The sequence below is a fragment of the Protopterus annectens genome, chromosome 3.part0 (assembly GCF_019279795.1).
Source record: "Protopterus annectens isolate FY-2018-M chromosome 3.part0, PAN1.0, whole genome shotgun sequence".
Classification (NCBI taxonomy): Eukaryota; Metazoa; Chordata; order Ceratodontiformes; family Protopteridae; genus Protopterus; species Protopterus annectens.
This window is the reverse complement of record NC_056731.1, coordinates 1,379,404,598-1,379,423,763: the sequence shown is the minus strand read 5'-3', so window position 1 is coordinate 1,379,423,763 and position 19,166 is coordinate 1,379,404,598.

Below are 19,166 nucleotides of genomic sequence, written 5' to 3'. Positions count from 1 at the left end.
TTTGCACAGTGGTTTGTGACATGCCTAGCAGCCTAGTGTAATTACACAGTGTGCTGTTATGTCCAGTTATTTGCAGGACATACTGCTGCCAGGCCACCATAACTGTTGTGTATCTCTGACAAAGCAGTGGTCTGCTGTACAGATGTATGTCACTATCTACTGGGTAGTATGTGGCCATGTGACCTCTGCACCACCAGGTATTGTGTCAGGACAGACTGGCGTGTGTGCGTGCATACACTGTGTGGGCATATGTAGTCCAGTACTGTTGTGATATACACATGTACATGGCTAGTAATATCCACATTGGGAGGCATGGTCCACATGTCCCGCATGATGGGGAAATGTGTACACATCTGGACTGACCACAGAGTGCCAGACTGTCCACATATATTGGTCATATCCCTGCTGCAGTCCACAGGAGCAGTACTGTGCTGCAGTGGTACTGTACTATGTTTCCTTAGAATGTTTATATGTAGGCAATGGCACACATGTCTACAGCAGATGTGACCTCACACACCAAACATGTCTGTTAAGACAACCTCTATTACAGTCGCAACAGTCTACAGATATACCTACAATACATCCATGACATCACCTTGTACTAAGAGGTTTGGACTAATGCTGCTGAGGTTCAGCTCCACTCCATGTCCTGGACATATGGTAAACATATATGTGTACATATTTATCCACATATCTATAGAGATGTATACACATATACATATCCACATACATATATGAACATATACATATCCACATACATATATGGAGATATGTATGTATAGCTATATACACGTACACACTCACATATATACATATATACACAACAATGACTGCAACAATTGCCTAAGCTTCTGATGTCATTCAAAGGGAATCCAGCATCTGTGTGCCTGGGACTACATGATTGACAAACCATGATGCTTTGCCACAGATGGTCTGCACCTTTAGCCCATGGAATTTAGGTTACTGCCTAAAGCTCTTGCCACCACCATAGTGCTGTTTCTAGGCAAGGTTCAAAGGACTAAACCCCCACTGTAACAGATACATGCCTGCTAAACTGTATGTAATGCTACTCAATGCTAGAAGTATAAACCTAAAATGCACTCTCACAAGGCACACCCACAAATGAAGATCATTGATATCTGTGCAGTAACAGACAACTGGGTCGATGCTCCAGAGAGCACCCCTGCAATACCAGGCTACAACTCCTACCACACATTTGGGCCACCAAAATAGGATCACAACACTACAGATGGAGGTGTCACCATATTAAATAAGTGTGCACACTTCCATGCTAGTTCCCAACACAATGCATCTGGAAATCTCCAGGTGAAACTAACAGTAGGTGACACTGCAATCAAAATTGTAGCTTGCTACGAATCCCCCACCATGGGCCAAGATTCTGACTACACCTTTCTAAACATACTGGACATATTCAGATACAAACAGAAAACCTAATATGTGGTGATTTCAACTACCCTGTCATTAACTGGGAGAACTACTGGGGTACCAAGACCTTTTGCCAACGGTTCTTAGCATTCATACATTCCAACTCCCTGGATCATCTAAAACATTGTCCAATCAGGGGCTACAATATCTTACACATGGTCATTACCAACATGGGAGATAGATGCACCACAGCAGTGTTCACCCCATCATTGGTCAGGTCAGACTATAAGCTCATCACCATTGACATCCACATCCCACCCCCACCCCCACCCCCTAGGAAGGAAACCTCCATAAAAGACCTCTTCAAAGCCATCTTCATGCTACTCAAGCCAATGGTGAAAAACCTTGTGACACCCATGGAGACGGGAGCTGAAAGATCAACTGTTGAATCCTACAATCAGGCACTGCATGAGCACATCCACTCCTGCATGAATTGTGCCATCCCAAATACATTCTAGATGTTCTTGTCCACAAATATGAAGCCAGTCGGTGATTCCCTGCCATAAACAAAATATACGACAGAAGGAAGAAAATGTTGAAGACAAAAGGATACTCCAAGGATGTAAACAACTCCCTTATCAGCCTCAGTAAGAAGCTGAGATCCCTCATTAAATCCTTCAAATCTAGTTATGTAACTAACTTTGCCAAAGATTCCAAAGTCAACCACAAGCCATTCTATACTTATGTCCAGAATTGAAATGGCAATGCTCAGAATGTCATTAAAATGAACTGATGCTAAGGATTTAGCCAATATCCTGGCAGATTGATTTAGTGACACATTTCCCCCTCCCCAGATGACATCCCGGCCTGTGTACTACATGAACTACAACATGAACCGGCACTACACCTAACTGTCATGTTTCATCATAGCCTCACCTCAGGCTTGTGTCCAATGAGTGGCACACAGCTGCAGTTATCCCACTTCACAAGGGAGGATACCCCTTGGATCATGGGAAGTATCGTCCCATCAGTCTGATGAGCCTGATCTGCAAGGGCATGGAATGCATTATCATGGAACTTATAATCAAAGACATTGGCAAACCTCAAACACTGGCCCTCACCCAGTTTGGCCTGGTGGAGGGCCTAGCTTGTCACCTGAACCTGATTTAATTCTTTGGATCAGTCTCCAGAGCTGTGGAAGAGAGTAAGGTGATCCACACAGCCTATCTGGACCTTGGCAAGGCCTTCAACACCATTCCCCACTCTGGAAACATAGACTAACCTACTAAGCCAGAAACAAAGTCCTATGCCACTCAATGGGTTGCTACATGACTTACTGATAGAACCCAGACTGTAGAAGTAGCCAACTACAATTCCAGATCCAGATGAGTGGCACGTGGAGTACCTCAGGGTTCAGTTCTGGGACTGCTGTTGTTTGGCATCTACTTCTCTGAAGTACAGGCCAACACTATGGGACTCTGGCTAACAAATGTCATGGATCACTGTGACCTGGGACCCATTACTGAATCCCCACATGATGTGGATATTCTACAAAAGGGCCTTACAGACACAGATGCTTGCTGCCAGAGCCATGGGCTCAAGCTTACTGCCAAGGAATCTATAGTTATCCCCTTTGGGAAATACCATGTACCCATGATTTATCACATATGTGCAAGTACACTAAATACCAAAAGTGTGATGACAGACCTACAGACACAGGTGTACAGTGCTCTCACCTTAAATAACATTGCCACAACAGTGAGGAAATCCTTCTATGTGGCACACCTCATCACTAAGGGCTTTTTATCCACAGTAAAGGAGGTAAATGTCCCACTGTACTCATCCCTCATTACACACATTATAGAGTACTACACACCATTTTGTATACACCTCACAAGACATCTGCAACAGATGGAAGGCCGCAGGAATACCCCTCTAAACAGATCACAGGCATAAACCAGATGCCTTATGCTGACCATCTAGAAAACATCCAGCTATACTCTGTGGCATATTGTCTACTCAGAGGCAATCTTTGCTTAACATACAAGGCCATGTCAAACCCTGTGTAATGACATCTGTCATGTGTATGTAATGCCATGTACAATATATCCGTCTATGTGCTGTCATTACAGTAGCAAGTGCTGCGAGTGTCATGTCTGTGACGCACGAGTATATGAGACCTGCACAGCACTGTTATCTGTGTGAATGTGTTACATGCAGAGGTAGTAACCCAGGGTGTGTGCTGTCACACTGGCATGTAGTGTAACATGGCGGTACTACTGTTGACGGTGCTGTCCCAGGCAAGGTTAGACTGGTAAAAGTACTAATGACAACAAGCACACCTGCAGGCATAGCTGGACTCTAAAGTCTCACTGTGGTGTTCCTGGGGTGTGGGCTGTGTCAGTGTATATTTCTCCTACTTGAAAATGACCAGACATGTAGAATGTAACTGTGGAGTACCATCTGTAAAGCACATGTTAGTGAGGGCTTACAACATGTAGTAATGGCATACATATTGTTGTCAAACATCCATCTGTCGACACAGTCAGCCAAATGCATAGCTACTTGCTAAACTGATATCTGTCAGTCCATCTACAGATGTGCAGATGGCATGTATCCAGCTGGAATACATACAGACAACCTATGCTTGATTGACACTGACATGTCTGCCCAGCTGAGTACTAACTGGAACATATAGGAGACAGCACCCTGTACAGACAACATGCCACGGGTACCTACACTACACTACCACAGTCAACAGAACATGCTTGGGTACAGGTCTCCATCACAGACAGTAATCATGTATTGTAATGCATGTTGCATACATGTCAACTGGATCACCTCAGTGGCCATGTGCAGAGGGCACCCAGAGGATTGGCTGATGCATGTCAGTATCACCCTGATAGTCACCAACATGGTGTGTATTGATAGATTACTTGCTGGCACATGGCATGATACCAAAGTAAACACACCCCCTACACAACTCCATGGACAATAGCCAGGTACACAGGTATGACCACCTGCAGCAAAGCACCATAGTACCGGCACATGTGTACGTGTGCATTACTGATGATAGCAGTGTCTGTGTGTTAGTACACCTGTAGTTGGGAATTCCATGACAGCCTTCACAACCACCTCAGCAGACATTGACATAGTCAGATGTTGCTGCAGCTGTATTGGACATGACATGTACCCTGTTACACTCCTCTCCCTAATGGCTACATGAGCCTTGCAGTACCAGCACAACAGTGTTGTACAAATGGGTTGATAGGCTTGGGAAACCTATTGAGGTCTGGCAAGTGTGTGTATGTGTGCATGTCTGCATATCTGTAGGGTACACCATTCTGAGACCACATATTCCCATTAAACTACACATTGCCACAAAGTAGTAAAGATACTGTTGTTGCTGCCCATAGGTAAGGCATGGCAATGCAACACCCTACTATGCCTGTGGCATATGCATGACATGCATATCCATGTAGTACCACTGTTGTGATATACAATGGGTTATATTGCAGTTGTGGCCAATGTGTGATAGTGGGTATATCAGAGTGTCATCATCGGTTGCAGTGTGTACAATAACCAATGGGGATGTGGGTCCTGTGTACACTGTTATTACACCATGGTACACCCTGTATATGTCCCATGTTCCACTGTATGTTGACCATTGCCACCATCAACCATACAGGTAAGTGACACCACAATACAGGCCAGTTACATGTGCTGTGTGCAGCCTACCGATAACACATTGGACACACAGACTAGTTAGTTATCACCAATAGGCCCAGGTCTCTTGGATGTGTGTCTGCCTGTTATGTGTCTGTCAATGTGTGTATGATGGTATGTCACACTATGTATTATCCATATAAAACCATTACATCACCCATTACCATACTGTACATGTATGTTCTTCAAGTAACATGTAAGCTGGTACAAACCATACAGTTCATTAGCACTACATGCCTAGGTAGGCGTCTAGTCAGAGTGTTGCCAAGTAAGATCATACTTGTCACACACCTGTCTATGTGGCACAGGCACTAACTGTTATAGAAACCTGTGACATGTGTGCAACTGTATTCCAGATATGTCACAGCCATGGTGTCACCATAGTGCCATAACCCTTGTGGAATCTGACTGCAGACCATCCTCCTGCTGACACATGTACACTAACAACACATATGGATAACATTATGGAGATCACAATCACCCAGTATTACTAACAGCTGACATGCATCATAGCTGGATGGCTACACTATCTGACATGTATGCATTACACATTACTACTAACAACATGTTATACTGCAGTACATTGCTGCGCTGTATTGCAGTCAACATGTGCATCAGAACCATATTAGCCTGTCCCTGCATCAATGTTATGGATGACAGGGATGTGGTACAAGTATCATCATATGCACAGGGTGTGTTGCTGGTTTGCCAGAGGCCGAGGGTGGTCCATTCATTTAACACATGTGTGTGGGTGAGGGGTTGAATTATTGGAACGGGGCATGCTGATGTGGTGTGTGTCAGTATGGTGTTGGCCTAGGTGTGTGCATAGTGTGTGGGTATGCATGCACACAGTTCTGCCATGTGGCTGCCCTATACAGGTATTTTTGGACAGCTGCAGACCATACCTGGCAGGGTGTGCAGTTCACTGTCTCTGGCCATGGACACGGTGACTGTGCCTGCCAGGGGGTCCAGGGGCACGTGCAGGTACAGGCCTTGAGGTGCTGCTCTCCTCTGATGATGACAGGTGTCCGCTAGAACCATGTCCCACATGGGACTGGCCAGGGCCATGTGCACGAGGCCTGCTTTGGTATGGTGTTGACAGCACCCCTAGTGATGTGCTGGGGCTACTACTTCCACTACAGGAGTGGCTTGGCATCCTAGCACATCCACGTCCACTGCCAGATGTTGATGTATCTGGCCTACATCCACGTGGCCATCACACCACTCCCACCAGGTGTTTGAGCACGGACATACCATGGTCGAAGAGGCCCACCATCTCACCCCACCGTCTATCCATGATCTCCTTGTGTTCATGGAGGGCAACAGCAAGTTCACGGATGTTGTCACTTACAAATGAGTAAGCAGCCCTCTGCAGCCTCAGTCCCTGTCTGGTGTACATTTCCATACGTGCCTGTGCCTCCATGAAAGCCTGAAACATGCGCCTGGTGGTACCAGTTATGGCGCCTCTGCCGGGGGCAGGATGAACAGTGGCCCTAGCCCTAGCATGAGCATATATGCTTAGCTGTAAACATATGTGTGTGTATATATATATATATATATATATATATATATATATATGTGTGTGTGTGTGTGTGTGTGTGTGTGTGTGTGTGTGTGTGTGTGTGTGTGTGTGTATGTGAGTGTGTGTGTGTGTGTAGATATTTATATATAGATAGAGATATAAATATAATAGAGAGAGAGAGAGAGGTATATATCTATTTAGTTCTGAATATATGTACACACACACATACATCTACATGTATAAGTACATTCCCTGTACTGTTGACTTATTTTGTTGTATGCTATGTTTGTAAAAACATCAGGGTTATGTATATCTGCCATGGCTTAGTGGTACATCACATGTGGTATGCAGGGTCCTGGGTTCGAGCCTTGCAGAGGCTGTTTATTTTGTTGCTGTGCAGAACAAGGGCCATTGAATACAGAGTGATTAAGGCACCTTTAAGCAGTTGTAAGCGGGTTTGCGTGTGTTTGTGCAATGGTAAGCACTGCTAACTTCTGGTTACAGTTTCTTACACTCAGTTGGCTTCTAAACTGCTTAACCTGTGTAGGCAGTGCTTACTCACATGCAAACAGACTGAAATCTGATTACTGCTGCTTAAAAGTGCTTACTCCTGCTTACCCCCATGCTAATTTCTTTAAAAGAAAAGAAAAAAGGGGTGATAGGAAAGTGGTGAAAAAGGGGCACAAAGAGGGAAAGACAGTAGGCAAGATAGCTAGGGATGTTCAGAAAGGGTGTAGGGAAGGTCCATAGCTGCCCATTTCTTCTACAGCAACAACTGTGCTTATGCATTGAATTTGGAGGTACATTTGAACACTCCAACCCCTGAGAGAGGGGTGAGGACAACAATAATATGTTGTGATGCCGGTTAGACCAAATTACATGTGTCCAGTGGACATGTGTGAAAAACGGGCAGCTATGTATGGGGCATGATTTTTTTTGGGGAACAGATTGCTCTTTTTTTTTTTTTAAGGTGAGAGTCGGATGTTGGGGAAGAAGAGAAGTCATGCTCAGGGAGGAAAGGTTGGGCAGGATGACAAACAAGACAGACAAGGCAGCATACACCGGCAGTATATGACACATGTAGGGGGGAACACCTTGGACAGGGAGGGGTGTTTGGAAGTCGCAAGCTCATGAGCCCCCAAATGGACACAGTGGGACTGTGGTCCCCACCCATGTATAGTCACCACTGCACCTTCACGGCCCCAAAAGTGACTGTGCTGGGGGCTGTGTAGGCGGGGCAGGCTCACACTTTAATTGCACCACTTGGCCCTCAAGCTGGCACAGCTGGTCTCGAAACCCCCTATCGAGCTCCCTTTGCACCACAGCCCAGACCTGACGATGGGTGACAGGTTCCTCTCCTCCCCCACTCCCAGGGGGGCGAGCCCCATCCCCTCCAGTGGTTCCACCCAAAGGTGGTGCAGGGCCAAAGGAGGAGGAGGTCCCAGGCTGGGCCCCAGGCGTGCTGGTGCCCGGTGCCATGGCCAGCTGAGGTGGGACAGATGGGTCCGCAAGGACCGGCCTTCCCATATGAGCTATGTTGTAGCAGGTTTAAGAAAGATATGGGTTAGTAATAGTCAACAACATTCAGGATTAGTTATAACAGCATGCATATGTATTTCCCATTAACCCAAGACACCAGATTTAAAACAGTTGCAGAGCAAGCAGAACACATGCATAAATGGAACAGTGGCCATTACACCAGCATGCAGGTTTCGTTGATGATGACAGGCCACCAATATGGGGGTATTTTAACATGGCACATGCATAGAAACAAATGTGAATATTTATAAACCAATAGGACATATGTCCCAACAAAAGTTTGGAGTGTACACATACTGATTGAGGTGTGTAATTGTATTTTTGCACATATGCTAGGGGTGAGAGAGTTCAATTAATAACTAATTTATCCTTGTAGTTTTCACAACATTCTTAGTCACTGCAGTGATCTGTCCCTTGCATGTATTATTACACTACCCAATGGCCTTATATTGTACAATGGTACGTTTGTAGATTATTATATACTTAACCTGTGTTTTACATACAGGCTTGACAAGATGCAGGTGTTAATGAAACATATTTTGAGAATTGCTCTCATATACTTTGGGTGAGATGCTAGAATGACAGGTTTGTTTTCATATACATTCTTTGACTATGTACAGGTCTGACTGTCAGTTATATGTCATTAATGGCTGCCTACATTTCTTGGATCATCACACTGATTTTTCAGGGGAACAGGGTACCAGGCTGGTGATGTGGGCCATTTATCTGGAGATTGGAACAGTTGAGGGTATGAATATGCATACACCTTTCTATTTGAACATTCTAGCAAATTCTGTACAGTTGTTGGGTATGATTATGCATACAACTTACTAGCACTCCCGGGATTCAAACCCCTGCTGTGTGTAACAAAAACATTACAGTTAACATCACAGTACACTGTGCTATCAGGGAATTGTTGTGAAGCTTTCTAATGTTTTCTGTCTAAATTTCCCTCAGTTGTACAATATGACTGACTCTTGGCACTTCCAACATTGTTATACAGAACTTCATACACATTTTATCTGCATACCACAGTGTGGGTAACACTGCTTAATACAACAGTACTATGTATAGAATGAAACAGTACAACAACATATGAAAGGAGAGTAAACAGAAGCACTCCAGAGGCTATACCTTTATTCACAGAATGTTACACCTTTATTAATACTGGTACGACACTTTCTAAGGCTCTTATATTCATTTGTTATGACAGTACATGCAGAATAATTACTAACCTGCATCGCAATGCAACCTTTGCAACCTAGCATCATGGACTTGCTGGCTTGCAGCCCACTCATCTGCAGCTGTTTGTGAAATACAGTGATATTAAGCCATACCTATCCATAGTATACACAAGCTAGGCAATTATTAACTACTTAGTAGAATGAGTACTTAGTACTGTGGTATTAGGCATCTGCCAAGATTCCTGGATCCACTGTTCCAGTACATCCCCCCTCCGCTGCTTCAGGTCAGCATGGTGGTGCCTGACCTGCTCACCAGTCCAGGGGATACCTGTGGCACTGGTGAGGTCATGGGTGAGACTGTCCCAGGCCTCTGTTTTATACTGCAAACCCTGGAACTGGTCCTGCAGTAGTCTCTGCTCATGGTGTTTTACCAGGAGCCATACCATGTTTTTTGACACCTAGATGCCCCAGCGCTGTGCACTAAATCGAATGCCTTCACCCACTCCAGCCATTCTGCCTGCAGTAGAAAGCAACAACCAGTTACGGGAAGTATACCCACCTGTGGAGTTTAAATACAGCCAATTTCCTGCACTTTTCCATGATTGGCTGGTTTTGACTAGGCTAGGCTATGGGCATACCTGCTTACATCAGGTTGGCAGTGCTTAAAGAGGTATACCAATAGGCAGATTGAATTGGCTAGCCTACACATTGCTTACACTTACTAAGCTGAGCTGTACAGCGGTTAGCATTGCTTAATAGTTAATTAGCATTATATTTGCTTTTTTGGCAGTGATTTATTATTCATTACAGGTTATATATGTGTCTGGTATCCATGATTCATGTGTACATACACTGTATAGGGTCCTGAGGACTTCTACACTTTATTACAATAACACCTCACATCTGTGCTTACTGCAGTACTCCAGTTCACATATTTGTGTGATGTAACTGGGTATACAACATAAGGCTGCATAGAAAGTCCTTTCACATGTTCAGCTTGTTTTCCCGTGGAGAGATTTGTTTATTAAAACTTCAATCCTATGTACTGTTCTGTTGGCTTAGTGGTTAAGTACTGTAAATGAAGAGTATGGGGTCCTGGGTTCACAACCTGCAAAGCCTGGTTATTTTTTCCTGCCCAGAATGGCGGCTGATGCATACTGAGTGATCAAGACACTTTTGAGCACTTGTAAGCAGGTTTGCATGGCTTTGGGTGAGGGTAAACAATGCTAACCTCTGGTTACATATGCTTACAGAGAGTTAGCTTCATTCTTACTTTACCTGTGTGCGCATTGCTTACTCCGTGCAAACAGCCTTAAACCCTTACTAGTGCTTAAGAGTGCTTACTACCATTTACTAGTGCTACATTTTAGACAGTAAGTATGGGTCATGTGATTATCTGTGGACTTTGCAACATTATGACACTGACTCCTCATATCTACATTAAATGCAGTATTGCAGTTCGGAAATATATGTTATTTAGTAGGTTATGCAATAAAAATATTTATCATAACAAGTGATTTGGAAGGGAAAATGGAATGTATTGCAGTGGGACTCGAACCGGAAATGACTGCTTGTAAGGCAAATGCTCTGTCCACTACACTATAGCTGTACTGCTTCATTTGCATATATCTTGCTTTTTATCTTCTTTATGCTATTTAACCTGTATTAACTGTAGCTAAGCGATGGGCAAACCCATGCACCTACGGTTAAACTTTGTCCATTTTATTATAAAAAAAAACCTTTTTATTTTTGTTCTTCAGTATTGCTTTTATACATGTGGGGGGATGTCGTTGGGATATACATACATCTATGAGCGGTCTTGCTCAGTGTTTACTATCTTTATGCAGTCCTTCACTGCAGGGGCGTGTATATTGTGAGAGCTCTGCTCTCAGACATGCCCCCTGCACTTGTTTACGCTCCGTGTAGGATTAGGAGCTTAGGCAATGCACCTTCATTAATATGCATGATGCACTGCCGTCAGGATTCTAAATGGCCGATTCGATGCATGACTACCTTAGTCATGCACGGAAGGATAGTGAATCCGGGGGATTATTTAAGAAAAGTAAGTAACTTTATAATATATATGTATAACATTGTATAGCTAATTAATGCCTTGTAATAATCCTGTAACATTGTTGTTTAATGCTAATTTATAATGAAAATTGTATAATATGTTGGAGCTTTTCTCCCCAGGCCTCCGCTAAAAAAGGGCTCTTCAGCTCAGTCGGACAATCCCGGTCAACAAATATAAAATAAATAAAATAATAAATAATAGCAATAACCCACATTTGGGTGTAGGAAATGCTGATTTACCTACAGTTGGCTCTGTTTGGTCACTCGGGCTTCACCCTCTTGACAAAACCCCACCAATCGTGGGTAAATCCAGCATTACCTACACCCAGCCATGGATTATTGCTATAACAATTAGAATTTAAATAGGAACTATCAGTCTAACACCATTTGCATAGATCACTATGATGATCTGGTATCACTGCATCTCAACTCCTTTGAGATGGGAATAAAGTTATCTTTTGAGGCAAAATACATTTAATATTTGCATGTTAAAAGATCTGGATGTACATATAATTTTGAAAACTTGTTATATCAAAACATTTGACACTGTCGTGCAGAAATTTATTTTTAATCTTTAACAGAAAATATTTCAGTGTTTACAGTCTCTAAGCATAAATTCCTCTTAGGAGTCCTTTTATTACTTACCTGCGATGGAACCTTTACAGTTCTCTGTACCTTATTGGAAGCCTTAGCTCATGATCTCAGGAAGTAAGTCTCTGAGGTTGTAACTATGACAGGCTTGCTTTCGTTACATGTCACTACTGGTTAACATGCAGTCTCAGGTAATGTTACTTTTGAGAAATTAGTCAGGTTTAGGCAATGCATCTGACTCAGATGAAATGTGTCTAGGCCAGTCAAGCTCTGAAGACATTGTCTAAGAGTCTCTTACTTATCTAGATTCTCTTGGTCATCATATCATTTGCTCTTCTTGTTATGGCAATTATCTACTCAGTTCAGATATCTCAGAATTAGCCTAGAAGTGTCTTCAGTTTCTACTCTCAACACCTCCTTTATCGATTCAGATTACATTCAAACTCAGTTCTGCAGACTTGGCAGTTATTACACTTGTTTCTCATTACTTGTGTCCATCTAAAGTGAGACCTTTGACCTGGGTTCATGTCAGGAAAAGAATGAACTGAAGGTCCTTATGGTAAAATGCTTGTATGTAGAGTTAGTCTTTTTGTTTGTTTGTTCCAGAGTCTCATGACTAGTTTTAGGCAGTAACTAGGTCTCAAGCTTTGGAATGCTGGTTCAGATCTGTTGGCTCAGTATTGGGCTGGACTCACTCTGGTTGCATTATGTGATGTTCTGTAGAGCAACACATCTAGATGCTGATTATACTGATTCATAGTTTCTTACCAGTTTGTCTTGTTGTTTCAGCAGCACTGATTTCTTGTGGATATTTCAGATTTGATGCTGTTTGGATAGATCCATATTCTTTGCAAATTGTTGAAACTCAGAGGAAACAAACTGACTGCCATTTTCAGTGACATTTATGTGAAAGTGGCAATGCTATTATACATGTTCATAATACATAGAGGCTCACAGCAGCTCTACATTACTATCATCACATCTACCTCCCCCAAGCACAGAACTGTGTCTCTGAGACCACTTATTATAGATATGTGCACAACCGAGTCACAAATTTAACTATTTGAAATGATCTTGTAGTGCAACCCCTTTATACATGCTATTTTGACTATTATTTACCAATTAGCATCACTTGAAGTAGACATTACTTTAAGCAGAAATATTTCTCTTCAAGGAAAAATAGTCACTTATCTATTTTACTTAATTACAATCTCTATAAAGGTTTGGCATCTTGATTTCTCTTTCTCTAGGTGTCACACAAATGGTACTGGAACTAAAACAGGTACCTATGAAAAGAAAAAAATTAGACAAACAATTATAAACAAACAGTATTCTGTTAAGAGTCACACTCAGCCCAACAACTTATAGGCTGTCATCACATGTTGTGGATTTCAAATTTCCCCTTTTGTTTCTGGTACTGGGTTGTGGTAACACATTTGAGGAAACAGGAGCACTTTTACCAGTTGCTAACCTACCCTTGGATTTACTATTCCTCCATGCAGGACTAACTTAGTCCTGCATGGAGTCGGCCATTTAGGAGCAGGACAGCAGCGCACCATGCATAGTAATGAGGCGTGCTGCCTGAGCTCCTAGTCTTACATGGAGCGTGTAAGAGTGCAGGAGGCATGTCTGAGAGCAAAGCTCTCAGAATATACATGGCCTCACAACGAAGAACAGCAGAAAGGGGTCAGAAATGAGTGAGACCACTCATAGGTGTCCACATATCCTCACCAACAGTCCCTCTTGTGTACAACAGGCTGAGTATACATAAAATAAATAAACAAACCCTTTATTCTTTTTTATAAAAATCCAAATAAAGCTAACCATAGGTGTGCAGGTGTGCCCAACACTTAGCTATGGTTAATGCAGCTTAAATGGCTAAAGAAGATAACAAGGAAGATATATGCACATGAAGCAGCATAGCAATAGTGTAGTAGGCAGAGTATTCGCCTTACAAGCAGGCATTACCGATTCAAGTCCCACTGCGGCACATTCCATTTTCCATGGCAAAGCACGTTATGATCAATATTTATGTTGAAAAACCCATGAATAAAGCACTAGTAAACAGGTTTAAGCATCAATAAGGAGTAGTAACCACAGTTTAAGCAGTAGTAAGCAAGTTTAACCCCGTTTGCATGGCGGTAAGCAATGCCCACACTCGTTAAGCAATTCTGAAGCTAACTCTCTGTAAGCAGATGTAACGGCAGGTTAGCAGTGCTTACCGCCACACAAACCCACGCAAACCCACTTACAACTGCTTTAAAGTGCCTTAATCACTCTGTATCCAACACCCCGTGTTCTTCCCAGCAACAAAATAAACATCCTCTGCAAGGCTTGAACCTGCACACCACAGCCAAAAAATTTGCCACTAAGCCATGTCAAATATACATAACCATGATGTTTTCAAAAACATACCATCCAGCCCAGTCATTCAACAGTACAGAGAATGTATTCCAACATTTAGATGTATGTGTGTAAATATATTAATATCTAAACAGATACAACATATCTATATATGTAGATTTATATACACACACACACATATATATATATATATATATATATATATATATATATATATATATATATATAAATATATATATATATATATATATATATATATATAAACATATATACATGCAAATGCCTACATCTATAGATATGTATGTCTACATCTATATGTCTAAATATATATGGCAAGTTATATATATATATCAGCAGATATATATATATATATATATATATATATATATATATATATATATAGGTATATACGGACATATATGTGTAGATAACAATGGGGAAATAGCAAAAACATATATGTCCACATGCAAAGTTAATGGGGTTGAGAGGCCCCAAATAATATACGTCTTGTACGAATAGGTATCCCCCCCCACAGCCAAACACATCCCCACTGCAATACACTATCAAGTGTTGCAGATACCATAACCAGGACCAGACATGACGTGGGCATCCCTAGAATACATATACACAGACACATATATGCAGATACAGATATACATATATATATATATATATATATATATATATATATAAAACTACATATTAACTACACATACACACTCAGTGATATGTACAGTAAGTTATATATGTAGTACATGCACACAATATAGAACAGCCACTATTCCTACAGTTACCACCTTACCAACTGGAGACTGTATGATCCACCCATACAAATGACATTCATTGCTTGTGACATATACCCACAGAGATATCAAAGGATATATCACCACACACAGGTGTACATAAATGGGAAAGCTTTATTTGTGTACTATTGCAGTTGTATATTCCATGTCATATAGCTCTTTAGACACAGGCATCCATATAAACTGAGTAATGCAATTGTGAAACAGTTATACTAATACACTAGTCTGGAAAAGTTAACAAATGTTGCTGTCCAGGCCAAGGCCATCAAGTAGTACAATAGTAAAGACAGACTGGGCCACAGGATACCAAATAATCAATGGTAAGTAAAGCAGGTGTATAGTTCACCAGCCTCCATCTACACTCTGCAGACAATCCCTAGGGGGTAAAGACCTCAGTTAACACAATGGGATGTAACTGTTACATAACAAGGCATAACTGACACCATCACAAGCACACTGACAAACAGAACAGTCTGTATGGCAGGTGGCAGTAGGCCTGCATTTAACCAATGTGGATTGTATGGTAATGTACATCCATATACCTTAAGGCAGCTCACCCCTGATGGACTTCAGGACTTTGGGTTTGCAGGATTCTGTAGCACTCCCATATACATATATGTATCTATAGATATATGTATACATAGATATACATATATGTATATAGAGCCATATATGTATGCACATCCTATGTGTACAGATATGCCTAGTTATGTTGGTATATATGTAGATATGAATAACTATATGTGCATACATATCTATTCTGATATACCTACTACTGTCACTATATATGTAGATATCCATACGTATATATGCATATAGGTTCATAGATTAGTTCATAGATTAGTACTAAGCTAACTGCCCTTGCAAGCCATTTTAAGCCTAGCCAATTATCCCTTGTGAGACTCAATCCCTGCACCTTGTGTTTGTAAGGCAAACACCTTAATCATTAGGCCACCCTCCCAACGTCTCTATCTGTATATTTGTAGACATATATTGCTCTGTATATGTATATATCTAGGTGTTTATTTGTATATATATATGTACATATACATATCCATCTATGTATGTCGATATGTATATCTTTATGTCTATATAGATATCTGGATAAGTATATGTACATATATCATCACCATATGTCCTGAACATGGAGTGTAGCCCTACCTCAGCCCCTGTATTCCCAACATCGTAGTGCAAGGGGATGTCAGGTATATATAGCAGGTATACTTGTAGAGTATTGCTACTGTAATAGGGATTACCTTCACAGACATGGTGTGTGTGTGGGAGGTCACATCTGCTTTTAACATGAGCTCCATTGGCTACTGACAGACATCCTAAGGACATATGTACAAAGGTTGTCAGGGTTGTGGCTGGAGGCACATACACAGGGCCAATATTGACATGTTGCTGTGATAACCTCACACATTTACTGTTGTAACAGGGTTTATTGCACCATATGTCCTAGGAGGGATATGAAGTCAGTAACTCTCATGGCTGTCACAATCTACAGACTGCAATCCTCACACTACCTTCTGCAGTTCACAAATAGGTGCTCTGTGGGTAACACCTGAAACAAAAGGCACCACACACTGGCCAGTCTGCCGATGGCCCTACAGATGGGTGTTCTCTCATTAACATAGCACTGACATGGCAGGTATGTAAACATGTAGGACAGCCATATTCAAACACACCCAGTTAAACCAACATTACTCAAAATGCAGTACAGCAGTACTTACAGTCTGTAGTCAGGTCAGGCACATCCCCCTCCTGTGTGTCGGCCTGTTTCCACAGTGTATGTTGTTAGAGGTAAACCCCAATCCATCTGAGATGCTGTTTGCCAAACAACAGATCGAGTTCCTGCTCACAGTGAATGAACGGCCCACCACCAACATGATGTTCCTAGATATTGGTGTGTATTTTCATGCAATTGGCTATGGGAATGTTATCACAGCTGTACCACATGCAATCAGCTGGGGAGGGCTGCAATTTGTGCAGAGACCATCAGCTGATCCCGAGCCTCACTTAAAATACACATGCTGCTGCCAAAGCAAAGCAGATGTATGTCTCCACGTCCACCAGAGAGGGAGCAAGAGAGGCAGACAGAGGCACAGAAAAGCCAGGGAGGGGTGGGAGAGTAAAACTTACACATGTTTGTGTCACACACCTACTAGTACAGGGTATCAAACCCCCAACAAATATGTAGTGCTATTACATGTCCATGCAGTTATTGGAAGTGCCACATAGTTTACATGTTGGAGAGCCTTCAGAACATATATGTGATGGTGAGTGACATCTGCAACAGGGATATGACAGCTATGTGGTAAGTATAGTACACGTGCCTGCCTGCATGAACAGGTCTCAGCGTCAACACAGCCACACTCTCACAGGGACGCACACACATTGCCACACTTGGCAGGGCCAGGAATACAACTCATCACTAGTGAAATTGCCACAACTCAGTACTGTGCAGGTATCACATGCACCACAGGGGTCATACGAAGGTTATATGTGCAAAGGGTATGTGGAGGTGTCTGACATCAGACAGCATGCTTCAGTATGCCAGTGGGGGTTGTAGTGAGTGTTAATGTAGTCATACGCATCATACACCACACACACAGACATGGGTGCCAGTACTGGCAGACAGGCATATGTGCACTGTTTCACGGGTGTGTTGTAGTTGACGGTGCCAGATGGCTATACAAGGCTAAGTGATGGGTATACCTTGGCATCAGGCCACATGACAATGGTCTGCATTGTGGCTCAAGGGTGTAGTGTCTGGAGTTGCCCACACAGGTGGGTATTGTATTCACCATCCAGTCACCTGGGTGACTATTGCATGTGGCCAACACTGTGCATTGCTTGCCATGTATGTGTTCCTTAGTCCATGATATGGACAGTATCTGGGATGTGCACACCTCCTACATGCATGTACAATGATGTGGAACTGTACCTGGGGTGTCAGGCCCATGCTGTGTACATAGATCATTATCATCAGATGTGCCAGTCCTGGCCTCATGTGGCGGGAACTGTTCATGGACAGCAGGTTTGCCTTGCACCTACATTGATAGCATGATACCAGTATTCCCTGGTGTCAGTGGCATCTGTCCATACAGGGCTTGTGTTTCAGGCATGTTATGTCCTTTGTGGGTCACATTTGATGGCACCACAGGTGTTGCAGGTGCCCAGTGGGGAACATGGGGGGAGGTGCACTGTTGGCATGTACATGCCTATTGGACTGATGGACAGGGTGCCATGCCCTCTGTAGCCCACTGCAATCACACCATGGTTACTATCAGTGGGCAATATGCAGGGTACTACCAACATAGCGGCTATTGCCTAGGCAAGTGTGTGTGTGTGTGTGTGTGTGTGTGTGTGTGTGTGTGTGTGTGTGTGTGTGTGTGTATGAGACATGGGTTGAGAGTGTACTCTTGGTAATACAAGGGTTGCTAACATTGTTCAGCTGGCATTGATGTCACATTTAGGGGTATGGATTTACACCCCAGCCTCTTGGCTATTTCACATCTGTTATCCCTGTACGGTGGACATTGTGATATATACGTGGCCCACCATATAAGAGGTTTGCAATACCCACTCCACATTGAGTCCAGTTGTTACACCCTCACAACCACCGCCACACAGAATAAGAATGACAAACACAGACATACACCTGTCATGTCTGGGATTAGAGCTCCTACCTAACTAGTATATTACACTATATCACTATGCCATTATAGGACATGCCATGGAGATTACTGGAGTTCTCATTCCCGAAAGGTGTATTTCACAGTGAATGACATCAGCAGGATTGCCAAAGTAGGGCATTTGAATTGTAGTGGGTGTGACTAGCCTATAATGCATTGCTCCCTACACAAACATAGAAACACACACAAAACATCCACAACTGCCATGTGTGGGGATAAAACCCCTACCAGAGTTCTATATCACACTACAGCATGATACTGCTATAGAATGCACCACAGA